At 43.4% G+C, this 25,641-nt stretch overlaps 1 protein-coding gene across 8 annotated transcripts in view; it reads left to right on the top strand.

The window, feature by feature from the left end:
- The window catches only part of NAXD (NAD(P)HX dehydratase), a 476,460-nt gene that overhangs the window by 420,762 nt on the left and 30,057 nt on the right, over positions 1-25,641 (top strand). The gene's annotated exons all lie outside the window — the stretch shown is intronic.

Raw genomic sequence — 25,641 nt, 5'->3', positions numbered from 1 at the left:
AATATATCCTGAAGACTGTAAAAAACTATTGCCTCAAGCCAGAGCTTCTTTTACAAACAAGACTTATGTTGTGAAATGGAAGAGGTTCTGTGTGTGGTATCAGATGAAGAGATTACATCCTTATCATATACAATCCCATCAAATTCTCCCATATCGCCTGGAACTTGCTAAGTCGAGACTCAAATAGACCTCAATTAGAGTTCATCTAGCGGCCATCTCATGGTTTAGGAGGGCATATAATGAGCCATCTATACAGTCACCAAGGATTGTAAAGGAGTTTCTGAAGAGCCTATTCAGTGTGTTTCTCCATCTAGCACACCACCAACAATTTCGGAGCTAAATACATTACTTTCGCAGTTGATATCAGACCTGTTTGAATCAATTCACAAATCAAACCTAAAATACTTGCACATGAAAACTGCATGTCTCCTGACAATGATATTGGTGAGAAGAGTTTGTGAGATCCAGGCCTTTACTATCACAGAACCATTCCTATAGTTCCCAAAAGAAGGTAATTCTAAGAATTAATCTCAAGTTCATACCTACAGTACCAACTGAGTTTCATCTCAGCAAGCTAGTAATCCTATATTCTTAAAAAATCTGACCAATATATCTGAAAGAGCTCTACATTCATTGCATGTCTGAAGATGTCTCAGATTCTTTCTAGATAAAACTAAACAAATAAGAACATCTATTCAGCTTCTAGTATTTTTATATAGACCAGATAAAGGTTCCCAGTCCGGGGAAGCTACAACAATAGCCTTTTGTCACACAAAAGCATAAAGGTCTCTTAGACACACATTTAAAGCTCATTCTACTAGGAGCATGACTAATTCATCAGCATTCTATAAGTGAGTGCCACTAGAAGACATTTTCCGAGCTACAAAGTGGAGGAGCACACCTTCACAGGACACTATTCAAATAAGGTGAGACTGTCTATTCTATCCCGCCATCCTTTCCTAATATACATAAAACATTGCGATGTTAAGACTGCTTACTATTGTGATTCAAGCATGTGGACCTCTGAAAGATCTAATGTTAGAGAAAATAAAGAGCCTTGCCTGTAACTGTGGTTCTCGAACACTGGCATCTTTCAAAGATTCATATGCTGCTCACTCTCCTTCCCGAATAGAGTCTCACCTCAGGCATTGCATATATGGTTATATATGTTCACTCTTGTGCTAAGAAATATGAGGTGTGAAGTTCGCTGGGAAGGATGTGGCACAGAACACTCACCTCATTGGTTGGAGTTTGGTCCCTTAAGAATTAGGTGGATGTGGTAACAAATTGGGCACTGTATGGCCTTTTCAGCGATCAGTGACTCATACTGCTATAATTGATGAGTGATCAATTCAGTAATAAAAACACAACCTTGCAACAGAGTGAGTCTGTGGCCTTGCTGCTACTCTAACCCTTCCCAGTTGGTTTAACCTTACCAACTTGTTCTATTTAATTCACAACCACTATGTTGAGTCACGGGGTGTTCTGCATTTTTTAGGGGGAAGAAAAGTTTAGAACTTTAGAGATATGAAAAATATCATTAACACTCCAATATCAAACAATAGTTTTAGAAAAAAAGAAAAATGTGATTTATAATTGTAATATAAAAAAAGTATATAATTTAAATTTTCAATATCCACATACACTCGTTGAACTTTAGACATACAGTTCATAGACTTTTAACCAGCATAACTTCAGAATATCAATTACATTTTCAATAAGCCACATTTAAATCAATAATAGCCTTTCTTTCTATAAAGAGATTGTTAATATCAATGACATTTTCAATGAGTCACGTTTAATTCAATCCCAGCCTCTTTCTTTTGTGATTTATTAAATATCACAACCGATAAATGGCACGTGAACAAAACATCAGGAAGTGCCCATTTTCAGGCATTGAAAGTTCCTGCAGTGAGAAAATGCATTTCTAGAGATAAAAAATCCCAGAGCAACATGCAGAAGAATAACAGGACATCACCCAAATTACACTACCAACTCCTTTCTGTGTGGGAGTGTGCTGGCATTCATTTTGTGTGGACAAAGCTTGAATCAAGACAAACAGAATCTTTTGCCATCCTCCGATATAGCTCAGTTATCACAAGCAGAAACCTGTTAAACTCCTCCATCATGCACCCTACAGGAAAAAGTAGTAGTCTATAGAGGTGGAGGTCCTGGCCAAGAAGGTGGTAAGACATCATAAACATCTAATGTACTGTCTCATGCTGAAGATGCCACCAAAAACAACCAATAACATGCCTGTGGAGGCACATAACTGACAAAATCAATGCTGTATAAACATGTCCACATGATACTGAGAACCAACCTTGAAAAGCTTAAGCGAGCTGGCACGCACAAGCATTAAAGCTTGGCAGCTGGTGGTAGTTCCTCTTATCCGCACTATCGCAAGCTGTGGGAAGAAAAACGTTACCATCCTCAATATGTCTGGAGTGGGAAACATTAGAGAAGGTTTAGAGGTCTGGGGAACCCAAGTTAAGAGACAGGAGAGTTGTAATGGTAGTATATTTGGTTGTTAAAAAGTTGACTTGGTTGAGAATCATCATTGTGAAGAGTGACTGATATAACATGTTACACGTATTCTCATTGATCCATATGTTCACTGCCATAGGAGGTAAGACCTCTTCACTTTTTTTTTCGGTGGCTTTCTGACACTTAAATAATGAAGGAATTCTTTTTTATGCCCATACTTTAAGATTTATAAGGCATTTTTGTTTAGAATGTAGTGGTGGGATCCAAACAATCCACACCATCTTGTACTTCTCCACACGTATAGCATTCAGAAAGGTTATGGTTTATAGTTTTCCCAGGGTTTCAATCGACCCCCACACCTAAAATTGCTGGCATCCGCCCCACCCCCACCCCCGATGCCACCCTCCTCCTGCCCCTGAGGAAATTAGATTTTTTTTTTTTAGGCGGGATTATGAGAGTCACAGGGCATTCCTACTGGGTTTCATTCTACACACTCCATGTTGGATTCCCCTGGGCCACCAGTTTTTAGAAAAGCCCAGGTTTGCTAGGGTTCCTTGGGCGCTGGTCAACCCTGGACTTGAATACTGCTGCCATCCTCCATGGATAGTGAAATGATTTGGGTGATTTTAAGCAATGGTATTGTAGTGTGTTATCTAGGAAACCTGAATCGATATTCCTATTTTATGCCCTTGTCCGGCTATAATCAATAATATCCATACAACGGCATAATAACCATATCCATAATTCAGTCGTAGCACATGCTGTCACATTAAGCAAGGCTACTTCTCCGGCCCCCTAGTAAGCACACCGAGTTCTCTAAACAAAACCAAGCCTCCAGCAACCTGGGAAATCCCCCTTGCTATTGTTTTGATTTCATCCTAGAACTCCTGTAAAGCACTGTAAGAACGGCCAGTTCTTAGTGACATCTTTATTGACGTCTTATGTCCAACCTTACGTCAAACCCAGGCACCTTTCAGGTATAAATATACCAACGTTGCCTTAAGCAAACACACAGTGGTAATTCTGGAGCAGAGCAGCTATCTACTTCCGAAAGCCCAGCTGATGCGAGAGCCCACGGACGCTGCCACTCCTCCTTGACGCGCTGAGAAAGACGCTGTCTTTTCTCCTGCCGAGAAATCCAGCTCCGGCGTTTCCAGCCTACCCTTGCGGGTTGCTGGGATATCGAGTCCTGAGAGAGAGAGATACCAGACCTCCTGCTTTCTATTACCCAGGTACGGAACTGACTAAACCCTTACAGAGAATTCTTGAGTCAGATTCTTGGCAAAACAAACTTAACTTAAACTGCTACTTACTTACTCCTTCCCATGTATTAGGCTTAGGTCAGGTACACCGGGGTAGGCGTATTTAGAAGCACCAGTTGAGTACGATTAGTCAATGTATATATGTATGTATATATTTTATCTATTTTAAAGTATCATATGGCTAAGAAACCATATCAATGCTTTTACAGTATTATTTTATAATCCTCCTTTTACTGTACGCACTTTACTTTACCATGAGCATTACAATCGTGGCAATTCATTTCTCTTGTATGAGGAAGAAGACTGCTCAATAAATAACACCTTTTATTGAAAACGCCCGTCTCTCTTTTCTCTGCATTCTGGTGAAACTAAGTACGCACATTTGACTGAGTGAAATAGCTGTCTTTTGTTTTCACACGACTCTAGAGATGCACTCTTATTCAGGGAGAGCAAAGTTGTCATGTTTTATGGTTGTCAGAAGCTAATCCCTTCTTGTCTATCCAGGCTGGTTAAACTCCTCCTCGTTTATTCGAGAAAGTTTCTAGTGACCTCTGAGCTAGCTGGCAAAACTTAAGTCTAATATAGTCAGTAGAGACCTAGATAACCTCAGTCCTACGTCTACACTGCTGAATATATTATTCCAATGCGCAGAGCCTATTGGGAATATAGGAACTACACTACATGGCGCCCAACGTTTGGTAAGGCGATAAATCTAACGCAAGACGTTAGAGTAACTCAGTCGTGCTTTTTCACACAGACTCTTTTTCCCGTAAATACTCCAAAAGACGTCTGGAGTGGGTAAAAGGTTAAAATCCGCCGGAACTTAGTAGGAAGAGATTTCTATGTATAGTTTTGGTTTAGTCAACGTTGAAGGATACAGTGTTCCAAAAATATTGTGCACCTAATCTTTGTTTCCTTGAAACCTGATCTACAACAAAAACCTTTCTGTCAGTAAAAATGTCAGAAACTGAAGAAGAGAGGGAGACAGCTAGAATAGCAGATCAGCTCCTAGAGGATGACACTAGTCTCCTACAGACCGACCCGAATGCAATACTCATTCCGGTCAACATAAGAAAAACTATAACTTATAGAGAATGGACTAACATCGAGAGGTGGTATAGTCGTATTCGTAATTGAGGCACATGAATATCGGCAGGCCGAGGTATTCTATTCATGGATAAACTTTCCAGCAGCAAACGCTGTCACACACAAATTCCACTATTACAAAATAGAGGAACCTCCGGAAGAGTACACTCCTTTCGAGGAGGTGGAAATCCCATTAAAATACCAAGAGCACCTGCTCTGGTTTAAAGGCGCCCTAAAACATAATAATCACATCACCAGGCTCGGTCCACTAGGTAAATCAGGAGCAACGTGGCCGGTTCTAGCCAGCTACACACCACATCCAGACATTAATAAAATGTCAAGCGAAGAACTCTTAGTTAAAATAAAAGAATTAACAAAGGCCTATAGAGAGTTGGTTCAATTGGCAACGGAGGATATAACATTCCTCCAGAAATTGAAAGAAACAGATATTGCAGAACAACCATTTGAACTTGCCAGAATCATAGAAAAACCCTATGAAGAACTAGGAAGAGATAGTTTGGGTGGGAAACCCGTAAAACCCCAACTAACTGAAAATCCTGAAAAAATATTTATTAAAAATAATCTAAACACTCCAAAAAAGAGCTGGGATGGAAATACACAATCCACTCCCAAAGAAGAAAGATTCCAGTCCAGAGGAAGGTGTCCTCGGCGGAGAGAAAGATCTCCGGACCAAGGACACAAGTCTCCCCAGAGGGAGCCCTCTGAGAAAAGATCCAACCTTAGAAATAGGGATAATCTAAAGAAACCTGATAGATATCAAGATATTGATACACGTCCCTCTCGATCTTTTCAGACTTCCTCGCAGAAATCAGAAAGAAGAGGACGGTCAGAACAAAGGGAAGAGCACGTCAAGTCCAAAGACAAAGAACCTGCTCATCAAAGTAAAAAATTACAATTTCCAAGAAAGAAGGTAGCCAGCATTAAAATAGTCAACCATGCCGAGGATACTGAGGACACAGCTGAAAAACGGAGAGTGGGCCCAGACAGTGCTAGACAGCGCAGCAGAAGTGACCATAGCTCGCAAGATCCTGATGAATCATCTGGAGACTGTGGACACGAATGAATACATTCAAGTGGAAACTGCAGACAGCAGAGTTAGTAAACCTCATAAAATATACGAGATAACACTACGTATAGAGGGAGATAAGACTAGGAAAATAAGGGGTCTATTTTGGGATAACCTTTCCAAAGGCTATGACATCCTTTTAGCTGATAAAGACTGGCCACCAAAGTTTGTCAGGGAGTGCCCTCATGGCGAAGAAATGATTATGCCTGCCTTCTCAAATCACATTCCAATTCATAAAAAATATACACTTGCAAGAAAGTGGGCAGTAGCCCAAGCTCCTGCATTATATAAAAATCATGTAGGATGGGATGAGGACTCTCCTCCTCACAAAATCCAATTAAAAAGTCAACCAACTGCACAAAGGCAGTACCCAATTAAGCAAGAAGCTAAAAAACAGGTCAGGGAGATCTTAGATCAACTTGAATACCAGGGGGTGATTGAAACATGCACCTCACAAATGAACAATCCTTTGTTTCCTGTCTCCAAGCCAGACGATTCATATCGTCTAGTTTTGGACTACAGACACCTTAACTCATGTTGCAAGACATTTGCAGTACAAAACTCACACAGTGCAGCACTAATGAATAACATCGTACGCAAAAAATACAAAACAACATTAGACGTCTCTAATGGATTCTTTTGTCAAAACATTGCACCTGAAAGCAGGTATTTGACCGCTTTCTCAATAATGGGCTCGCAGAAAATTTCTGTCGACTCCCACAGGGGTTCAAGAATAGCCCAGGATTATTCTCAGCAATAGTAACAGAGTTACTACAAATGTATGATGATGAGGCATTATCTTATGTCGATGACATCTATCTGACAGATGATGACTTGGATACTCACTTGAAAAGAGTGAACACCATAATACTTGGGTTCGCAGCAGAGGGTTACAAATTCAACTTTAAAAAGTCACGAATTGCCCATCTGACTGTCCTGTTTTTAGGATATGAATTATCAAGTGAAGGCAAAAGCCTAGCAGACCATTTCTTAGAGAAGTGTGCTGTACTCCAAGCACCAAAAACGCTGAGGAACTTACAATCAATACTAGGTTTCCTGAATTTCGGAAGAACATACATTCTAAATTATGCAGAGAGGGTTAAACCTCTCTATGAATTAATAAAACCTGATTTTAAACCAATCAATTGGACTCAAAAACACACAGAAATTTTGAGATCTTTGCAAACAGACATGTTAGCAAAAACAAAATTGCAAACTCGCGACAATACACGCAACCTTGTAATCCGAGTCATCCCAGGAAGATGCGGATTCACGTACCTGACCTCTAATGAGGGAGAAAAGGTACCAATAGCATACAAATCACACTTGTACTCACAAGCTGAAAAAACATTCAGTCTTGCGAAAAATGTTGTAAATGCGGTTCAAACAGCTGTAGCAAAAGAAAGAGCCCAGGCCGAAGGCAGACGGATTACTGTTTTAACAGCAGAATCAGCCTTCGAGGCATTAACAAGCCCATGTAATTTAACTACCATGGCATTAGATCCAAAAGGGATACAATGGGAAAATTCTCTTGCTACAGAAAAAGTGAAATACTGTTTTGACCCGGAAATGAAAAAATTGAAATATCTAATATATGAAAAAGAATGTCCTCTGCCTAACGACATTCTGCCCATAAAACGTTACGCCTGCGTAATATACACAAACAGTTATGCAGAACCCTCAGTCTGGGGAAAACAAGCTTATAACGCTACGTGCGAGGTTGTCAAATGCGGGTGGCGCGGAGGTAAATTGAGACCACTGGTAACAATGTCACAATCTGTAAAAGACAACTCAGGTCAAGAGACTGAATTAATAGCTTTAAATATGGCGCTCAACATTGCCGATCGCGAATTCCAGACACTAATAGTGTGCGATTCGCATTCCTGCGTCAAATCATACAATGAAGACTTACAGAAATGGATTAAAAACGGTTACAAAGATGACACAGGTGCCACAATTAAGCAAAAATTGCTTTGGGAACAAGTAGTTCTTTTTGCAGAAAGAACTACAAAAGACTCATCAGCGTGATGGCGTTCACGCTGCAGGGAATTCATTGGCTGAGACAGCCACAGCGGAAGCAACTAAACCGGCTTCCGTAGCCACAAAAAAGCGTTCAGAAAAATACGTAGACGGGGAAACCATGCTGGCGGTAAAAACGTCCTCAAAAGGCGACTGTGCAGCATTACCCGTGAACTATCCACTCAATTATACATACATAATCGATGCAAACTCCGTTCCTTTTGCTCAAATCCCTGGAGTGGGGGATAGAGTGATTCCAAACACGAACAGGAGAGTCTTGCTAATAGCAGACGCACACATGGGTGAAGGTCTAGGGCACCGAAAGATCAAGGAATCACTGAAGGAATTACAATCAGAATACTGGTGGCCGGGGATGAGCCTGCAACATTACAAATTTGTAATGAGCTGTCAAAACTGCAACAGAGATCGCAGTGGCGAACCGGCCGAAGTAGTGCCAGAACACCTAGTAGAAAGCATAAGGCGATCTATACGCATGATTAAACAGGACACATGCGTCCCTATGTATATTATTTAAGACTAGATTCACTTAAAATGTGGCCCCAGCGCTCGGCTGACGCCAGAACTGTTATAAAAGATTTGCGAGTCTATATCGGCATATACGCAATTGGCATGCTACATTCTGAACAGGGTCCTGCTTTTAGCTCTCGAGCTTATAAGGAGGCCATGACCAGCATGGGCATTGCATTGCGGTACTCTTTGCCCCATCCATCCTGAGGGAAACGGGATTGTGGAAAGAAAAAACCGAGACATAAAGCAATCTATAACGGCGAGGGTATTAGGTACGGGTACTGGGTGGGTCCAACATTTAACAAGTGTCCAACGTAGTCTTAAAAATCTGCCATGAAATTCTCTAAAAGGTTTCAGTCCGTATGAACTATTGTTCGGGACTAGAATGCATATTCAGGACCTCGATAGTCAGACTTCAGTGGTAGAAGAAAAATGCTTTGATATCAAAGATCGTTTGGCTATTTTACAGGACTTAAATGAAACAAGAAAAGACCTGAGCAACGTAAAGCTAAAACATCAGCCAACAGCCACTGAAGAGAAACCACCTGTCCCAGCAAGGCCTGTCTGGATTCCAAAGATTGGGGATCTGGTCAGAGAGAAGATCGCGGTGAAGAAGGAATTTGGGCCTTCTTACAGAAAAGCAGTACCTATCTTAGCTGTCAACGGAACAAGATCAGTTGTACTACCGCCCCTTGCTGGTAAAAAGGAGAACCGAGTTGTATCCATCGACCTGGTAAAACCACAATCATGTGGCCGATAATAAGTAGTAGGCCCAGTGGACTCCCAAGAAATAGCAGAAGACCAAATCTTGCTACAATCCAAGAGGTTCAAACTGAGAGACTAATCACATTTGATAAACCTGCAGTGATTAAAAAAGGACTATGCAATAATGCCATGGAACTTGTGCCTCTTGAAGCCCAAATTGAAACAGTTCATCATGAAACACCTGTCTACAACGATGTAGCCACAGACTATGCTAATGAAACAAAGAAAATTCCAAAAGCAAATAAAAATCCGGAAGCGATTCCAACAATTGACAGAACTGCATCTGGCTACTTCATCAATTTTGATGACTTTTCTGAGGATCCAAGCGAGCCTGAAGAACAGCCAACAACTGAATCTTTTAAAAACAAAGTAACAGAACTCTTTAATCAACTCAAAGAAACCTATCTGATTTCTCCATGGATTGAATTTTGGATTATGTTAGATGTACTTTTCCTCCTGCTTTGGCTCATCATGGTTCTTTGTTTGGGAAAATTCATTGAGGGAAAATACAGTACAATGGACACAGCAAGTCAGAACATCAACTTGGTCCTAAAACCACACAAGTCATCGCACATCGAGAAAAGAGAACTATCATCCGTGAATGTGACAGCCAATCCAATACCCGGTGGGGTAGCTTGGGACAAAACAGATTACGATATTTATGGCCCGGTCGAGCTACTGAAGTATCCACACCAGTTCAAGATTTCATTAAGTGTCTTTGTAAAACCGAGCACATTCTCTGATGATTGGGACTTTGAAAGTTTTAATGATATGATGTCAGATTTAGTAATGTCAGCAAAATTTACAGAACATGATTACTTGCAGGGTTCATCTAATTATGACGAATTGTACTGCTACAACCATTTTGCACATCACTATTCGCATAAATCTGCTCAACCTAGAAATGTTTTAAATTATAATCAATGGGAACATTGTGCAACTCCACCAAAAGGTAGTTCAAAAACATTTTATGAGAAATTCCCATACTTCTCAGGGTTTAACACAAGTGAAGCAGAAGCCTTTTATTTCAAAATGTTAAATAAGACAGGAATCATAACAATGCTGACAAACACTAAATTAATCTATTCAGAAGCATTTTTTGAAAAAATGACTACATTTGGTTTTGATTTTTAGAAAAAGAATATTGAAACAAAAACCATCTGGGGTACCAAAGATTGGCAGGTCCAAGGTATAGAATCATTATTTAGAGCCTGCATGATCCCAGAACAAATTATATTCTTGAATGATACCATTCAACAGACAACCTGTCTTGGCCTAGCCAAAATTAAAGACTTGAACAAACCGTCTATTCCAAAGCCAACACCTGACAGTAATAGCACAACAGATGTTGAGATAGACGTATCCCATATTTTTAACCAAAACAGAACACATCCTGATTGGAAAAAGTGGTTGATCTGGCCCACAGACACAAATAACTGTCAAGATAGATTCCTGAACAAAATACAGGGGTTCAAATTGACAAGGCCAAACCCTAGATACTCCCAGAGACAACATCCAGGGATAGTTACAACATACAGTGTAGGAAAACTCTGCCTCGAATGGCTACACACATCGACACTGGCAGAAATTAAGCAACACTTGACTTTACTTAAAGACGGTGCTGACTTGCGTGATTTCATAATGGGACCATGCAAACAGCACCAGAAACGTTTCATAGCGGCCGGTATATATGCAGCTTACAACGAAGCTTGGAAAATAATGCAAATTGAAACAGCAGAAAAAATACGAGAAATTGACCGTATTAATTTGGAAAAATCAATTTCTGTTGTGGACAATGGGTTAATGACTCTGTCTTCCAGAATATATTCACTGGACAGTATTGTATCATCTGCTATAGATATAATAGAACAGGACTTGTTAATGTTACAACATGGTCAGTCCCAATTACGTTCTATTGTACAGCTTGGCTGGACGTTACAAAATCTGCGTTCAGGCTACGTGCCTTGGCGTTTAATCAACACAACGTCATTATTCTCTATCTTTAACCTTACTGATACACAAATCAGCTTGGCACAGAAAGGAGCGGAATATACAATTCTGAGCATTGAAAAACTTGAGAGATTACCATTGACAGTGTCAGAACGACCTGTCATTGAATGGATAATACACGGAATAATAACTATTCCGATAACAACTTTCAAATTTAAATTCTGTCAAGAATATATACCAGCAGGCCAGTATGAAAGGTTGGGTAAAGGCTACATTAAGTCATCATGGAAATTACCTTACACACACACGTTATAGTCAAAAGAAACAGAATGTATTTCTTAGTGGTAATAATTGTAAAAGGTCACTAAGTGGTATACTTCTGTGTTAAGGTATTAACCTGCATGGGGCCTGTGAGGGGACTTCAAATAACCTTTCATGTCAACAGCATGGCACACCTGCAACTCGAATAGAGCCATTCTTTATACGGCTTTCTAACGGGAGCTATATTCTAATAGTGGACCACAGATGTTGTGGCATGGTGCCAGGAAAAGCTTATCTAGTTAGCGTTAGTTCCATGGTCACTTGCTGTATGCAAGTATTGTTTCCAAACAGCACTCCAGACAGGGAGGAAAACATTTGGCCATTTTTGAATATCTCTTCTATTCAAATTGATACTTTAAGCAGAATAAAGTCTGTCCTTTTGCAGACAACTGTGCCCTTGACGTCATCAAAAGAAACGTGTGATCTGCAAGTCGCAAGGACAACGGCAGAGATACATAGCCTTTTATCAGCAAATTGCCCCCTACATTTCGAAGAAATGTTAAGCCAAATCCTAAATATGTCCGATACTGGAGGAATCCCACATGTATTTAAGACAATTTGTTCGGGACTGTTAACACCCTTCACAACAGTTCTGGGCATTTTTCCTAATTTTGTCCATTCTGTCTTTGGTGGCCTACCACTCCTGTTGGGACTCGTAGCAGGCATTTTATTTTTGATTCTCCTGCTTCGTTATGGCAAGCCAAAAAGCAGACAAGACTGCAGCAACAATGAAAGAAACGATCCTAGCTATACGCTATCGGGACCGCATAACTAAAGTCCTTGGATTAGCCCGGCTAAGAGATCTGAATATGACCTGGTTTCTTTCATTCAGACCCATCTGGCAGAATTGTATCTTACCTGTGCTTCGATGTATGCTATGCGGAGATGAATGCGTGTTGGACGTCTGTCTTACACTACAATCAGAAGTACCATTGGATACAGATACTTTGCTAAGTCCTGTAACGGCTCATGCATCGTGTTGTCCCCAGCGGTTACCCATCCTGATGACGGCATTCGTTGAGACTTCACCACTGCGATTAAAGGGTAGTGAAGTACGAGATGAGAGCAACATCACCCAGGTACGACCTTTAGTGAGCACTGCTGATCCTGTCATCGATGATAGCAATCATGCTCACGACTGCACAGTTGCGGCATTTTCCAACTTGGTCGTACTTTCACCTGAAGTGGTAAACCACTTTTTTGAAAGTCTGTCTGAAATTATGTTTTCCCACGAACAAAAATAATAACTTTAAAGCAAACTAGTACACAGCGTTCCCTGAACTCTGAATTCGGCCTTCGGCTTTGATAAACAAAAGCTATTGAACATATTTGGAACTATAATTTTTTCTCTCTCTCCCCTGAAAGCGAAATTATTTTTTTTTCCCGATTCCAAAATATTTACCTTTTTTTGGCACATGTACTCTGCTTGAAGTAGAACTATTCTTAGAGAACAGAGCTTCTATTTTAGGAACTCTAAAGACAATATATCATGTCAGCCTCTAGCACATTTACAGCAACTGTATTTATATGTGATGGAATGGTCTCGACCCTTTTTTCTGTATTAAGAGCCATTTCATGTGTAAATTTCGCAAATCATTCATGCCGATATATATATATATAAATCCTTTTTAGTGAATGATTACACTGCTTGAAAAGCGTACAGTACCTATAATCATTTTCATGTATTTCGCATACACCATTTCAAATGCAAAATGTATTTTGGGGTGGGTTGGTATACACGTGCACCTTTTATGTTTACTATTGCTTAAGTTTTAGTAATGATGGACATTCATTTGTGGAGTGGGTTTAGTGTGTTATCTAGGAAACCTGAATCGATATTCCTATTTTATGCCCTTGTCCGGCTATAATCAATAATATCCATACAACGGCATAATAACCATATCCATAATTCAGTCGTAGCACATGCTGTCACATTAAGCAAGGCTACTTCTCCGGCCCCCTAGTAAGCACACCGAGTTCTCTAAACAAAACCAAGCCTCCAGCAACCTGGGAAATCCCCCTTGCTATTGTTTTGATTTCATCCTAGAACTCCTGTAAAGCACTGTAAGAACAGCCAGCTCTTAGTGACATCTTTATTGACGTCTTATGTCCAACCTTACGTCAAACCCAGGCACCTTTAAGGTATAAATATACCAACGTTGCCTTAAGCAAACACACGGTGGTAATTCTGGAGCAGAGCAGCTATCTACTTCCCAAAGCCCAGCTGATGCGAGAGCCCACGGACGCTGCCCCTCCTCCTTGACGCGCTGAGAAAGACGCTGTCTTTTCTCCTGACGAGAAATCCAGCTCCGGCGTTTCCAGCCTACCCTTGCAGGTTGCTGGGATATCGAGTCCTGAGAGAGAGATACCAGACCTCCTGCTTTCTATTACCCAGGTACGGAACTGACTAAACCCTTTCAGAGAATTCTTGAGTCAGATTCTTGGCAAAACAAACTTAACTTAAACTGCTACTTACTTACTCCTTCCCATGTATTAGGCTTAGGTCAGGTACACCGGGGTAGGCGTATTTAGAAGCACCAGTTGAGTACGATTAGTCAATGTATATATGTATGTATATATTTGATCTATTTTAAAGTATCATATGGCTAAGAAACCATATCAATGCTTTTACAGTATTATTTTATAATCCTCCTTTTACTGTACGTACTTTACTTTACCATGAGCATTACAATCGTGGCAATTCATTTCTCTTGTATGAGGAAGAAGACTGCTCAATAAATAACACCTTTTATTGAAAACGCCCGTCTCTCTTTTCTCTGCATTCTGGTGAAACTAAGTACGCACATTTGACTGAGTGAAATAGCTGTCTTTTGTTTTCACACGACTCTAGAGATGCACTCTTATTCAGGGAGAGCAAAGTTGTCATGTTTTATGGTTGTCAGAAGCTAATCCCTTCGTGTCTATACAGGGAGGTTAAACTCCTCCTCGTTTATTAGAGAAAGTTTCTAGTGACCTCTGAGCTAGCTGGCAAAACTTAAGTCTAATATAGTCAGTAGAGACCTAGATAACCTCAGTCCTACGTCTACACTGCTGAATATATTATTCCAATGCGCAGAGCCTATTGGGAATATAGGAACTACACTACAGTATGATGTTTGTAAGGTATTCTGGGTAAGAATACATAACGAGATCCATGTGTTCCACAGCACCCTGGGCTCTCCCTAATACCTAGTTTTGTCAGATATTGGAGGTTGGTAGGTTTGCCTGCATCCTAGCCAACCTTAGGCCAAATACTGCATCTCCCAACAACCCCAGAATAATTTAAATTCTATGGAAAAATCTGGATGTTTCCATGTTTCATTTTGGGGCCTTTCCTATGCTAGGTGATAGTCCCACAATTCCTAAACTAAGAGCCTTGGGCACATTTCAGAAACACATCTTTACTTAATACACATTTTTCATTCATTAGATTTTACTTTATCAAATTATTCATGCCTGTAACAATGAAAAATCATTAGAATCTATTGGTATTGTATGTTTTTAGACCGCTGAAATACAGTATATATCTGTGTGACCAAACGAGTATCGTGGACGAAACAGGATATTACTTTTTTTTTAAACAACTTTATTTCAGAATTTCGGTATTAGTCCGTTCTAAATAGCGCATAGTGGTGACAGCACTGAAGTTCAAATTTAAGTACACAAAATACCCCTTCCCTGTAAGCCTATGTTATGTTAGACCCCGACCCCTGTCCCAGGAGGCATATAGTAAATGTTAACATCTAGTTCGATTGTTCAGCCATTGGTGTGTCGCTCTAGCATCAGCGGGAGCCATTACACATATTCCTGAAGCCCTCACAGCCTTGGACATTGTCAGATGTAACCCACCCTGCTGTCTCCTTGTGTAGATGGTAAAAGGTTGCCACATGGTGTCGAATTTTGCAACTCTGTCCCGAACAATAGCACTGAGTTTTTCCATTGCATAAATAGACCACACCTTCCCCTACCACATGTTGAGTTTTCAGGAGGAAGGGTAAGGTGGTACTCCAGCTTAGTGTCTGTAACAACCCCATATGTTTTTTAAAAAAAATAATAATCATAAATGTAATACTTATGTTAGGGATTATATCAGTATGGAGGTGTATGTTTTGTAAAAGGTGGCTGGAAACCTATCTAGGCCTGCGGCTTTATGAGATGGGTGATTACTAATCGCCGATGAACTTCGTCCGGTGTGATGTCCTCCTCTAGCAGGCGCAAGTCAGCAACCTTGTTCAGGGTCATATAGTCGCAGAGATAATAAAAGTCAGAAACTTAGGTATCATCTTTGACGATAAATTATAATTTTTTCAACACGCCAACAACGTTGTCTCCTCTACATTTTACACCTTCAAATGCCGGGAGAACTCTCATGAGTACGCTAGTCATGTCTAGGGTAGACTATTGTAATGGCCTTTTCCTCAATGCCCAGGAAAGAGTCCTAAACAAATTGCAAATAGTCCAAAACGCAGCAGCAAGGATCCTGACTAACACTCCCAAATTCAAACCTACATCCAATCTAATACGTCCGCTCCACTGGCTGCCCATCAGAAGCCGAACAAAATTTAAGGCCCTCTGTATCGCCTATAAGGCAGTAAACAACACAGGACCTGAATTCCTAAAAAAAATACTATGCCCCTACAAGCCAACCGGACCCTACGCTCCTCAGCAGCAAACCTGATAAATGTCCCCAGAACTAAAAAATCTTCCTGGGGCGACAGAAGATTCACAGTCGCCACCTCCAGACTATGGAACACACTTCCCCTTCACATCAAAAAGGCCCCCTCTCTCCTTGCCTTCCGTAAACAACTCAAAACCTGGCTATTCAACCAATAACTGACCAGCTCAAACTCTGTCCTATCCTTTTCTATCCACAGCGCCGAGACACCCGAGGGTATTTGCAGGCTTAATAAATTGCATAATAAATAAATGATCGTGGGCCCTAGTAAAGTCATGACGGAGTGATGAGATGTCCTGGTGGAATTCAGTGAGTAATAGCTAGATATCTTCTTTGGCAACTGCAGCCTGAGGGTCAGGGCTCCCCCCCCCTTCCCAAAGTGGGAGGCATCCTCTGAGTGCACTCCCCATGTGTGCACGGGGTTCGGGCTTCCGGGGCATGTCTTCAATGGAGGAGGAGGGACGGAGGGGGGGTTCTTCATTCTATTTGACGCAATCCTTGCAACAAAGTGACCAGCCCAGTGGCTCTACGGGATCCGCTTTCAGAGAAGTAGCCCACTGGTGAATGCCTCGATGTGCTTCCTCCTAGGACCCGCCGCCTCCCTTCGGATTCCAAGCTATAGTATGCCCGAAGAGTACTCCCATGTTGCCGTCAGCCCGAGTCGCACTCACTGCGTCTTTAGAGTCTCAGATTGGGGCCCACCGGCGCAAGGCTCCCCTGCGGCTCACCTCGTCAGGTAGGGGGAAACCCTACTGGGTTACATCCCAGTGCCACATTGTGGCTGTCCCCGCAAGGCCCCTGCGGCCTATTGTCCATGGTCTTCTATGAGCTCCCAGTCAAGGGCCGTTAGAGGGTCTGGAGCTGATCCGCCATTGACCTACTCCCACCTGTATCTTAGAGGTCCTAGTATCCATGTGCGGGCTCTTCCAAAGTTTCCGGCGGGTTCAATGACAGGTCGGGCACACCGACTTTACCGCTAATCCACGGGCCTCTCCAGCCTACAATTGTTTTTCAGAGTGGGCCCGCTGTGATACTGGGCCCGCCTGTGTCACCACAGTTCCCTTTACTTCCTCCAGACCTCTTTGATTTGGAGGGCAGGCCCGCTATTAAGTCCGGCCCCACCCGAGCTGCGCCATTTCAGGAACGTTTCATTCGTCCGCGAGTCAGCCCTGTTTCCAAAGTTAAATAGGAATTACCGTTTCCCTTGAGGTCGCGCCGCGCACCCCATAAGGGATCTTGATTAGTTTCCTGGTCTGCCGAGGAGCCTCTCCGTACCTCCGAAGACGGTCTTGACTACGGGGAGACAGTCTGATACATCCGGCTCCGGCCATAGCTGCTTGTAGGTCTTACTCCAAGCTACATTCCGAGTGTTGATTTATATCCCGCTCATCTGGCACTATTGATGTTCTCTTGCCTTTTGATCAGCTCCATTAGGTCAACCATACTTCCTACAAGCTGCCACGGATCCTCATCGTGGTCCTCGACCTTCTAGTCAGACAGAGCAAAAGTTTTAATCTATGTGACCATTGTCCTGATGATGACCTCGAGTTATAGAGGTTGAAATGCCGTCGACCATGCAACGCCATTTGCAGCTTTTCTATTGGTCATTTACAATTAATGAATGTTTATCTGTTCTTGTAAATAGTTGTCCTGACCTTCACTTATTTGCACTTGCGCCGCTTCACGTTGTTCACAATCGCATGTGTCACTGCGCCGTTTACTCACTTATACACTGCCAGTATACATCTGGTTGTTTTGGTCACTGCAATTTACTTGCAATTTTGTGTTCTCTATATGTAAATATTAACTTTTGCATTATCCTTTGGTCTCCCTTGTTCTTTTTCCCTGTGCCTTTGTTTTTTTTCCCCTTGCTGAAATTGTCCCCTAACGTGACATTCCTGTTGAGACATTGTTTCTGTTACACATTTCAGGAACCTCAGCTGGGCATGCCTCCCAAGTTCGATCATACTCCGCAACAGGCCGCGGCCTGATCATGCGCCACTGGCCCTGCATCCGACCCCCAGCAGGGGGCCCGCTGTTACCAGTGTCTCCGCACCAACACTTCGATGCAGGCGTCACTGTTGTTGTGTCCCCTTGGTCTGCGGACACAATGTTTCTGGAGGCTGGGGCTCATGTAAGCGTGGCAAGAAAATGGCTGCCACACCTCTGGCAGCCGCTGGTCACTGACAATTCCCTTCCACATGGAACCGAAATTAGATCAATGGCACCTGGATTCACTGCATGGGGGGGAATAGGGGCTCTCACAAAGAGCACAGGGAAGACATGTCTTGGTCTGCTCCCTGGCCATTCCCAGGTTATTACTTTTTGGAGGATCAGCCAAAAGTGTAGGAACTTAAACTGAAAACGTTGTCACCTATTTAAATGTTTCCATTCTCACTTCCACAATTTTTAAATTAAACATTTAGATCCTGTTGGAAACCCATGAGTAATCTACAAAAACGAGCCCTTGGTGAAATCTGAATGTTATCGACTCATGGGAAGTGAATGGCTTTGTGGATTATCATGTGGCTTTCTCATCTTTCCCCCACAAACTGTAAGTAGGCAGACACTGCAAAAATAGAGAGATTCAATCCCACTCAGAAAATTGAAGGGAAAAAATAGACCCCCACCTCCCCCCAATGATGCCTGATAATGAAAACTGGGAAAAGGACAATCTTGGCACTGCAAACCTTCTGCAGATCTGTTTAGCCGAAGCGCCAGGTCTTGAGGGTCTTCCTGAAGGTGTTCAGGGAGGGGGCGTGTCTGATGTCTGCTGGTAGCTCGTTCCAGGTCTTGGCTGCAATGTGAGAGAAGGATCTTCCACCTGCTCTGGCTCTGTGGATGCACGGTATTTCGGCCAGTGCAAGGTTGGAAGATCTGAGGTTTCTTTTGGATACGTGGAAGTTGATTCGGTCGTTGAGGTATTTGGGTCCGTTGTTGTGTAGACATTTGTAGGCGTGAGTGAGGATTTTGAAAGTGACTCTTTTCTCCACAGGGAGCCAGTGGAGACTACGTAGGTGTTGACTGATGTGTTCGTGTCGGGGGATAACAAGGACGAGTCTGGCGGCGGTGTTCTGTATTGGCTGGAGTTTGCGGAGTAGGGACTTGTTGATGCCGGCGTATAGTGTGTTTCCATAGTCCATGGGTGACTGTCTTTCTTGACTCAGGGGGATCCACTTGAAGGTCTTGCGGAGAATGCGGAGGGTGTTGGAGCAGCTGGAGGTGATAGCGTTGACCTGTCGGTTCATGGTGAGTGATGAGTCGAGTATGATGCCGAAGTTCTTGGCGTGGTCTGAATGGGTAGGTCGGCTTCCGAAGGCGGTCAGCCACCAGGTGTTGTCCCATGCAGAAGGGGTGAGAAGACGAGGACTTCTGTCTTCTCAGCGTTGAGCTTCAGGCAGCTGTTGGTCATCCAGACTGCAACATCTTGCATTCCTTTCTGGAAGTTGAGTTTGGCATTGGTGGGGTCTTTGGTTAGGGAGAGGATGAGCTGGGTGTCATAGGCGTAGGGTACGATGTTGAGGCCATGTTGGACGATGGCTGCAAGGGGGGCAATGTAGATGTTAAAGAGGGTGGGGCTCAGGCATGAACCCTGTGGGACTTCGCAGGTGATTTTCGTGGGGTCGGAGAGGAAGGGTGGGAGTCTGATCCTCTGGCTTCTTCCGGTGAGGAATGATTGGATCCAGTCCAGGGCTGTTTCTTGTATGCCTGCGTTGTGTAGTCTGGCGACTAGTGTACTGTGGGAGACGGTGTCGAAGGTCGCTGATAAGTCGAGTAGGATGAGGGCTGCAGAGTGGCCTTGATGACGTCTGTGGCAGCGAGTAGGGCGGTCTCTGTGCTGTGGTTGCTTCGGAATCTGGATTGGGACGGTTCGAGGACGTTGTTCTCTTCAATGAATCGTGTCAGTTTCCTGTTGACTGTTTTCTCTGCAACTATGGCTGTGAAGGGGAGAGGAGCGAGATGGGGCAATAGTTCTTGAGGTCGGTGGGGTCAACAGAGGTCTGACTTCTGCACGCTTCCAGTCTTCTGGGAAGGTGCCTGTTTTAAAGGTGGTGTTTAATGGTGTGTTGTAGTTCGGGTGCGATGGCGGCAGCGGCTCTGTGGTAGATGTGAGGGGGGCAGGGGTCGGTGCCCCCCCGAGTGGATGCTTTTCATGGTCGAGGCAGTGTCTTCGGCCGTGATCGGTGTCCAGTTGGAGATGGTGGGCTGGTAGGTGTTTCTGGGGGGCGGGGCCATTTGTGGCGCCTGGTGGATGGTCGTAGTTGTCGTAGAGGTTTTTGATCTTGAGGTGGAAATAGGTTCCAAGCTTGTCACAGAGGTCTTGGGATGGGGTGATGTCTGTGGCTTCGCTGTATGGGTTGGTGAATTCTTGAATGACACTGAAAAGTTCCTTGGAGTTGGCCAGGATTTTGTTGTGGATGATGTTCCTTTTGGTGGCTCTGATCTGGTTGTGGTAGTCCGTCATGACGTCCTTGTAGGTGGTGTGGTTTTCGGTTGTCTTGGTGTTTCTCCAGTTCTTCTCCAGGCGTCTGCAAGTGCGTCTGGCTTTTTGGAGAGCGGTGGTGAACCATGCGGATTTCCTGGGGCGCTGTCTGTCTGGGTTGCTCAGCGGGGCCAGCTCATCGGCGGAGTCGGAAATCCAGGTGTGAAGTTCTCTGGCTGGGTCGTTTGCATCGGGTGCCCAGGTGTGTTGTCTCGAGTGAGGGTGGGGTTAAGTTGCTCGTTGGTATTGTGGAAAAGTAAATTTTGCCATGTTCTGTGTCCCTACGTGTCATCCATCATATGTTATGTGTGCATGATTAAATATGCATATGCATTCCCCATGTTCGATTAATGACGCAATTATAGTTGTGTCCATCTCTAATATGCCAGTTTCTAGTCCTCGTGAATACTACGAATATCAGGCCTATGTAAAGTTACGTTGCCACGTTTCTCAGTGTGCACGTTATTTCATTGTAAAGTCCCCGTTTCTAGGCCTCAAAAGGGCCTGGACACCAGATTCAGCTCCTGTCTCCTGAAAACCTCGCCGAGGAGCGATACAGCCCCCACCTGTATCCTCGACCCTTCACTTACTTCCTGCCTCACAGTGCCCGGTTCAGCCTGGCTCTGCCTCTGAGTCTGCCAAAAGTATGTTATAGTTCCAGTTATCAGTTCAGTCCTCCTTCTCTGCATTCCTAAGTTACTGAACTGCATCAATAGTTTCCGTCATTGTCTAGCCTTTCCGGCTCCATGTAAGAGAAAGACTGCATTTAATGGTCATTTAATATTCTTCATCACGCACTACATGTAGAATAATGCATGGTCCAGTCTTAGAATCAAGTTAGCTTTTCCCCTCCTGACTTCTAGTTTATATCAACATGTTCTCTAAACATCAGATACTAGATACTGTTTAGGTACATGTCGCCCTGACTCTCCAGACTTCAGTCTCTGCTCCTAGCACAGAGTTCATAGCCCCCAGCTTCTCCTAGTGATACGTCATTGCTAGTTTGCGCGCACCATCAGGTTAGAGGTCCCGGCTCCTTAGGTAGCCCCCTCCATGTTTCCGCCCCATTCATGACATATTCTGTTACGTTTGCATCACATGTCTATGTATACGCCCTGTTACACCTCTTTTCACCCTTATCTTTCGCGACTGCTACGCGTCACACCCTTTGCTCCACCCACTGCTCCGCCTATCATATGTACTGTAATGCAACTGTTTTACTATATATGCTTGTGTATTGTTATTAAATGCTAGCGCGCTCATCCCAGATCCAGCCCCAGCAGCTGCTGGGCCTTGCCATCCTATTCCTTTATGCTGTAATAAACCTGCAAAAAACTCCTACTACCTCGAATCTTGACTCTTATTTATTGAGCTATCTGTTATTCATTTATACATTCAAAAATAGGGTATTATTTATTTATTTACCACATAATGGCGCCCGAACAGGGACTTGCCCTTTCCCCACGCGTCGGTGAAGCCACGCCGACCCTCTGCAGTCGTGACGGAACTCTTCTGCGCACCGGCAGATATTTCTGCTTCAAGTATCCCTCAGGCCCACGGAGGAGACGGAGGAGGCGGTCCAGCATCCAGACGAGACGGTGGAGGAACGCGGCGAGTCCCGACCAGAGCCCAAGTCGAGAGTCCAAGGTCCGAGGTATCCGGAGGCCCACCTGTAACAGAAGTCCGAAGTTCGTCGTCCGTCGTCGTAGCAGTCCAGTCCAGTCCGAGGCCTTCCGTTCTTGCTGCCCGGTGAGTACCATTACTGGGGTGGTATCTAGACAGGGTCAATCTAATTGACTCTGGTCCGTGGGTTGGTGGTACACAGACCCACAAACGAAGTGTCCACTTCGGTGGATGCGGGTCCTGACGTGTCTCTTTATGAGACCGGTAAGTTTCGTACTGTTTCAGCAGTGCATCTAGTTCCTGCTCTAGTCAGTTCTGTTCTCGAGAAAATTCATGTATTCTGTGTTCCGTATTCCAGGTAGTATTCTGTTCGAACTGTTATTTTTAAATGTTCTTCATGTATTTTAATGTCGTGGTATGAATGGGGAATAAGTATCGTGTTTATTGTGTATTGTATTGTGTCTAGATTATAGTTCAGTCATGCCGCTCTTTTCGAAATTACGTCAGTTAAAAACCAGAAAGGGTCTGCTGGAAGCAGCAGTTCCAGTTCCGCCTAGGGACAGTCCAGGTCATTTTATGTATCAGAAGCATGGCATAAGTGCCATATTGTATCTAGATTTATGGGTAGAGTATACCAAACAGTTAGAAGAAAAGTATAGATGGCCCGTATCGGGTACATGGGATGCCGAATGCATCATGCGAGTAGAAGAAGCATTATGGAAAAAGAAAGCCAGACAGTCACAGAAAGATGCCATCGAGTTATGGCGCAAAGAAGCTCATAAAAGAACTGAAAAGGAAATCAGAAAGTCAGAATTAAGTAGAGAATCCTTAGAACGAGCACAAGAAAAAGAACTAATCGAGATAGGTGAACAAGTCAGAGCCGAACAGTCAGACAGACAGAGGCATGCCCTTATTAGGGGTATGTATCCTCTCCTTGCCGAGGGCTTGCCAAAAGCGACCCCAGAGGCATCCAGTAATTTCCCGCTACCATTAGTTCCGACCAAACTACGTCACAAACAGACCGCAGCTGATATTTTTATTTCGTCCTATTTGGACGACACAGTCCCAGAATATGCAAATCCTGTTCGCGCTCCGCCAGTCCCTGTAAATCAGGCACTTCCCGCTCCTCCAGACACCGGAGTACCTGTTACGGTACCCCCGGTCCAGTCCGCCATACAAGTCCAGCCTACATTTCCATTTCCCACTCTGCCAGGACGAAGAGCCTCAGTAGACGACTCTAGTTTAGGGGCCGCAGGGGGAGGTACTCCTCAAACCCCGCCGCCACACAAGCGTTTAACGACAGCCGAATTACATGCACAAGCGTCACAGCGTACGCCCAGACATCAGACTGTAGCAGAAATAAGAAAATCCCTTGCCGAATGCGGCTATGATCCAGTCCCAGGCGAGGATAATATGGTTTTATATTCATTCCGCGTAAGAAAGGTGGCCGAGTATCTAGTCACCTTACCGAATATGAAAGAAGATCTAGACAGAATATATCGTTTCATCCGTACAGGGGATGATCCAGAAAGCATTAGCGAGGCCATGTCTCAAAGGAAAGCCGAGATCCAGCTCATGATATTAAAGTTTCTGATCAATTGTCTAATAAGAGAACAAGATTACCCGTCTAAAGATCCGGCTGAAATGAGAACCCTGACAAGGTGGAGTGATAATATAGCCGAGGGGAAGCACAAGACCGTCGGTGCTATGGAGAGTATGTACAAGAAAATCCGTAAAGAAATAATAAAGTTACACGAACAGCGTAAAGAAGCACAAGCAAGCGAGAAAGAAAGTAACTCTGATCCTGAAGAGTTAGACGACGAGAATCCCGCCAGAATAGCGTATGTAGGAAAATCTAGATTTCCAGATCGCCATTTACGCCTAGAACACAAGTCTATTTTTCATCATCCAGCACCAGAACAAGGTTCACTAGAACAAGTGTTTCAAGCTACCGATCACATTTTGAAATCACGAATCGGTTACAGTGAGTTAAGTACCATGCATGAACAAGAACTAGCCCGATCAGCAGTCCGATGGATTACTGATTCTACCACTTTTCCAGACGAAATAGTGGCACAAATGTTTCTGAAAATGCCCCCAGCCGAGCAACGACTGGTGGGTATGTATATGATTCAGCACCTCATTACATTGTATGAGGGTCAGCACTCTGATCCAGGCCCGTTACATGATGTCCTGAACGAGTTACTCCAGTATAGATGGAAAGGTCTAGGTACCGATTTAATTAGTGTCATTCTAGAACAGCGCCACAAATATAGAACGTTTTTGAATCCGCATTTTGTTCCTGCCTCACCCCCAGAAGGTAAACCATTTTACATGGAGAGACAGAATCCGTTACGAGAAGTCCACCCAGTCAGAGGAACGGGTGGCGAACTAGAACGAGTGTTTGTTTACACTCCGATTACAAAGATGGAACTCCTCGAGATGAAGAAATTAATTCCCTGTCATGACAAAGATCCAGCAGGGTTCCATAGAGAATTAAAAGACATGCTCCGTATGGGAGAATACACGTATCCAGATATAATTAAAATGTTAAAGGTTCTGCTGCCCGCAGGGGTGTATGAAAAGCTCAAGGAAAAAGAATGGGAGGTGGGGGAGAAAAAGATCGATTGGGCAGTTCTAGAAGCTGAAGATAAGGCACGAGTACCAGGTACCGGTCTTGGAGATAAATGTAAAGAATTACCAGAATTATTAATACAAGTTTTACCTAGATTATTGACAACTAGAAAAGAAGACTGGGATGCAATCTCAGCCTGTAAACAGAAACAAGACGAAGATATTAGTGATTTTTATTCTAGATTTGAAAAATGTTTTAGCATCAACAGTGGCCTCAAGACAAGTAGTGAGTCATACCCTCACCTTTTTGTTACTAAATTAGTCGAGAATTCAAGCCCACAAATTAAAAATCGAGTTTTGAAAGTCGAAAGTACCTGGCAAGCTAATACCCCGTCCCAGATGTTGCAGATGCTTCAATACCACCAGAATAGAATCAGAGAAGAACAAGAACACGAAAGAAAACGTATGAAAGACACGAAAATGAAAGTACTAGTTGCACAATCTGTTCCTCAAGACAGTCAGAAGAGGGGTCCGAATCAAGCCAGTCATCCTGCAGCTCCCGTTAAAGGGAACTGCAATTATTGTAAACAGCCAGGTCATTTTATAAATGAGTGTGCAGTTCTGAAACACAACATAGCTACTGGTAAGACTAAAGAAAGACCACGTCCGCCTAGACAAGAACAAGTTTCACAGATTCCTCAGCCACAGAATGCACAACAGACAGTTACCGCACCGCAGCCTATTGCTGCAACACAGCATGTTACATCGCAGATGTACCAGT

This window comes from Lissotriton helveticus, chromosome 8, assembly GCF_964261635.1.
Source record: "Lissotriton helveticus chromosome 8, aLisHel1.1, whole genome shotgun sequence".
NCBI classification, from domain to species: domain Eukaryota; kingdom Metazoa; phylum Chordata; class Amphibia; order Caudata; family Salamandridae; genus Lissotriton; species Lissotriton helveticus.
Note: the sequence above shows the minus strand (reverse complement) of the source record. Positions and strands in the feature narration are given on the sequence as shown.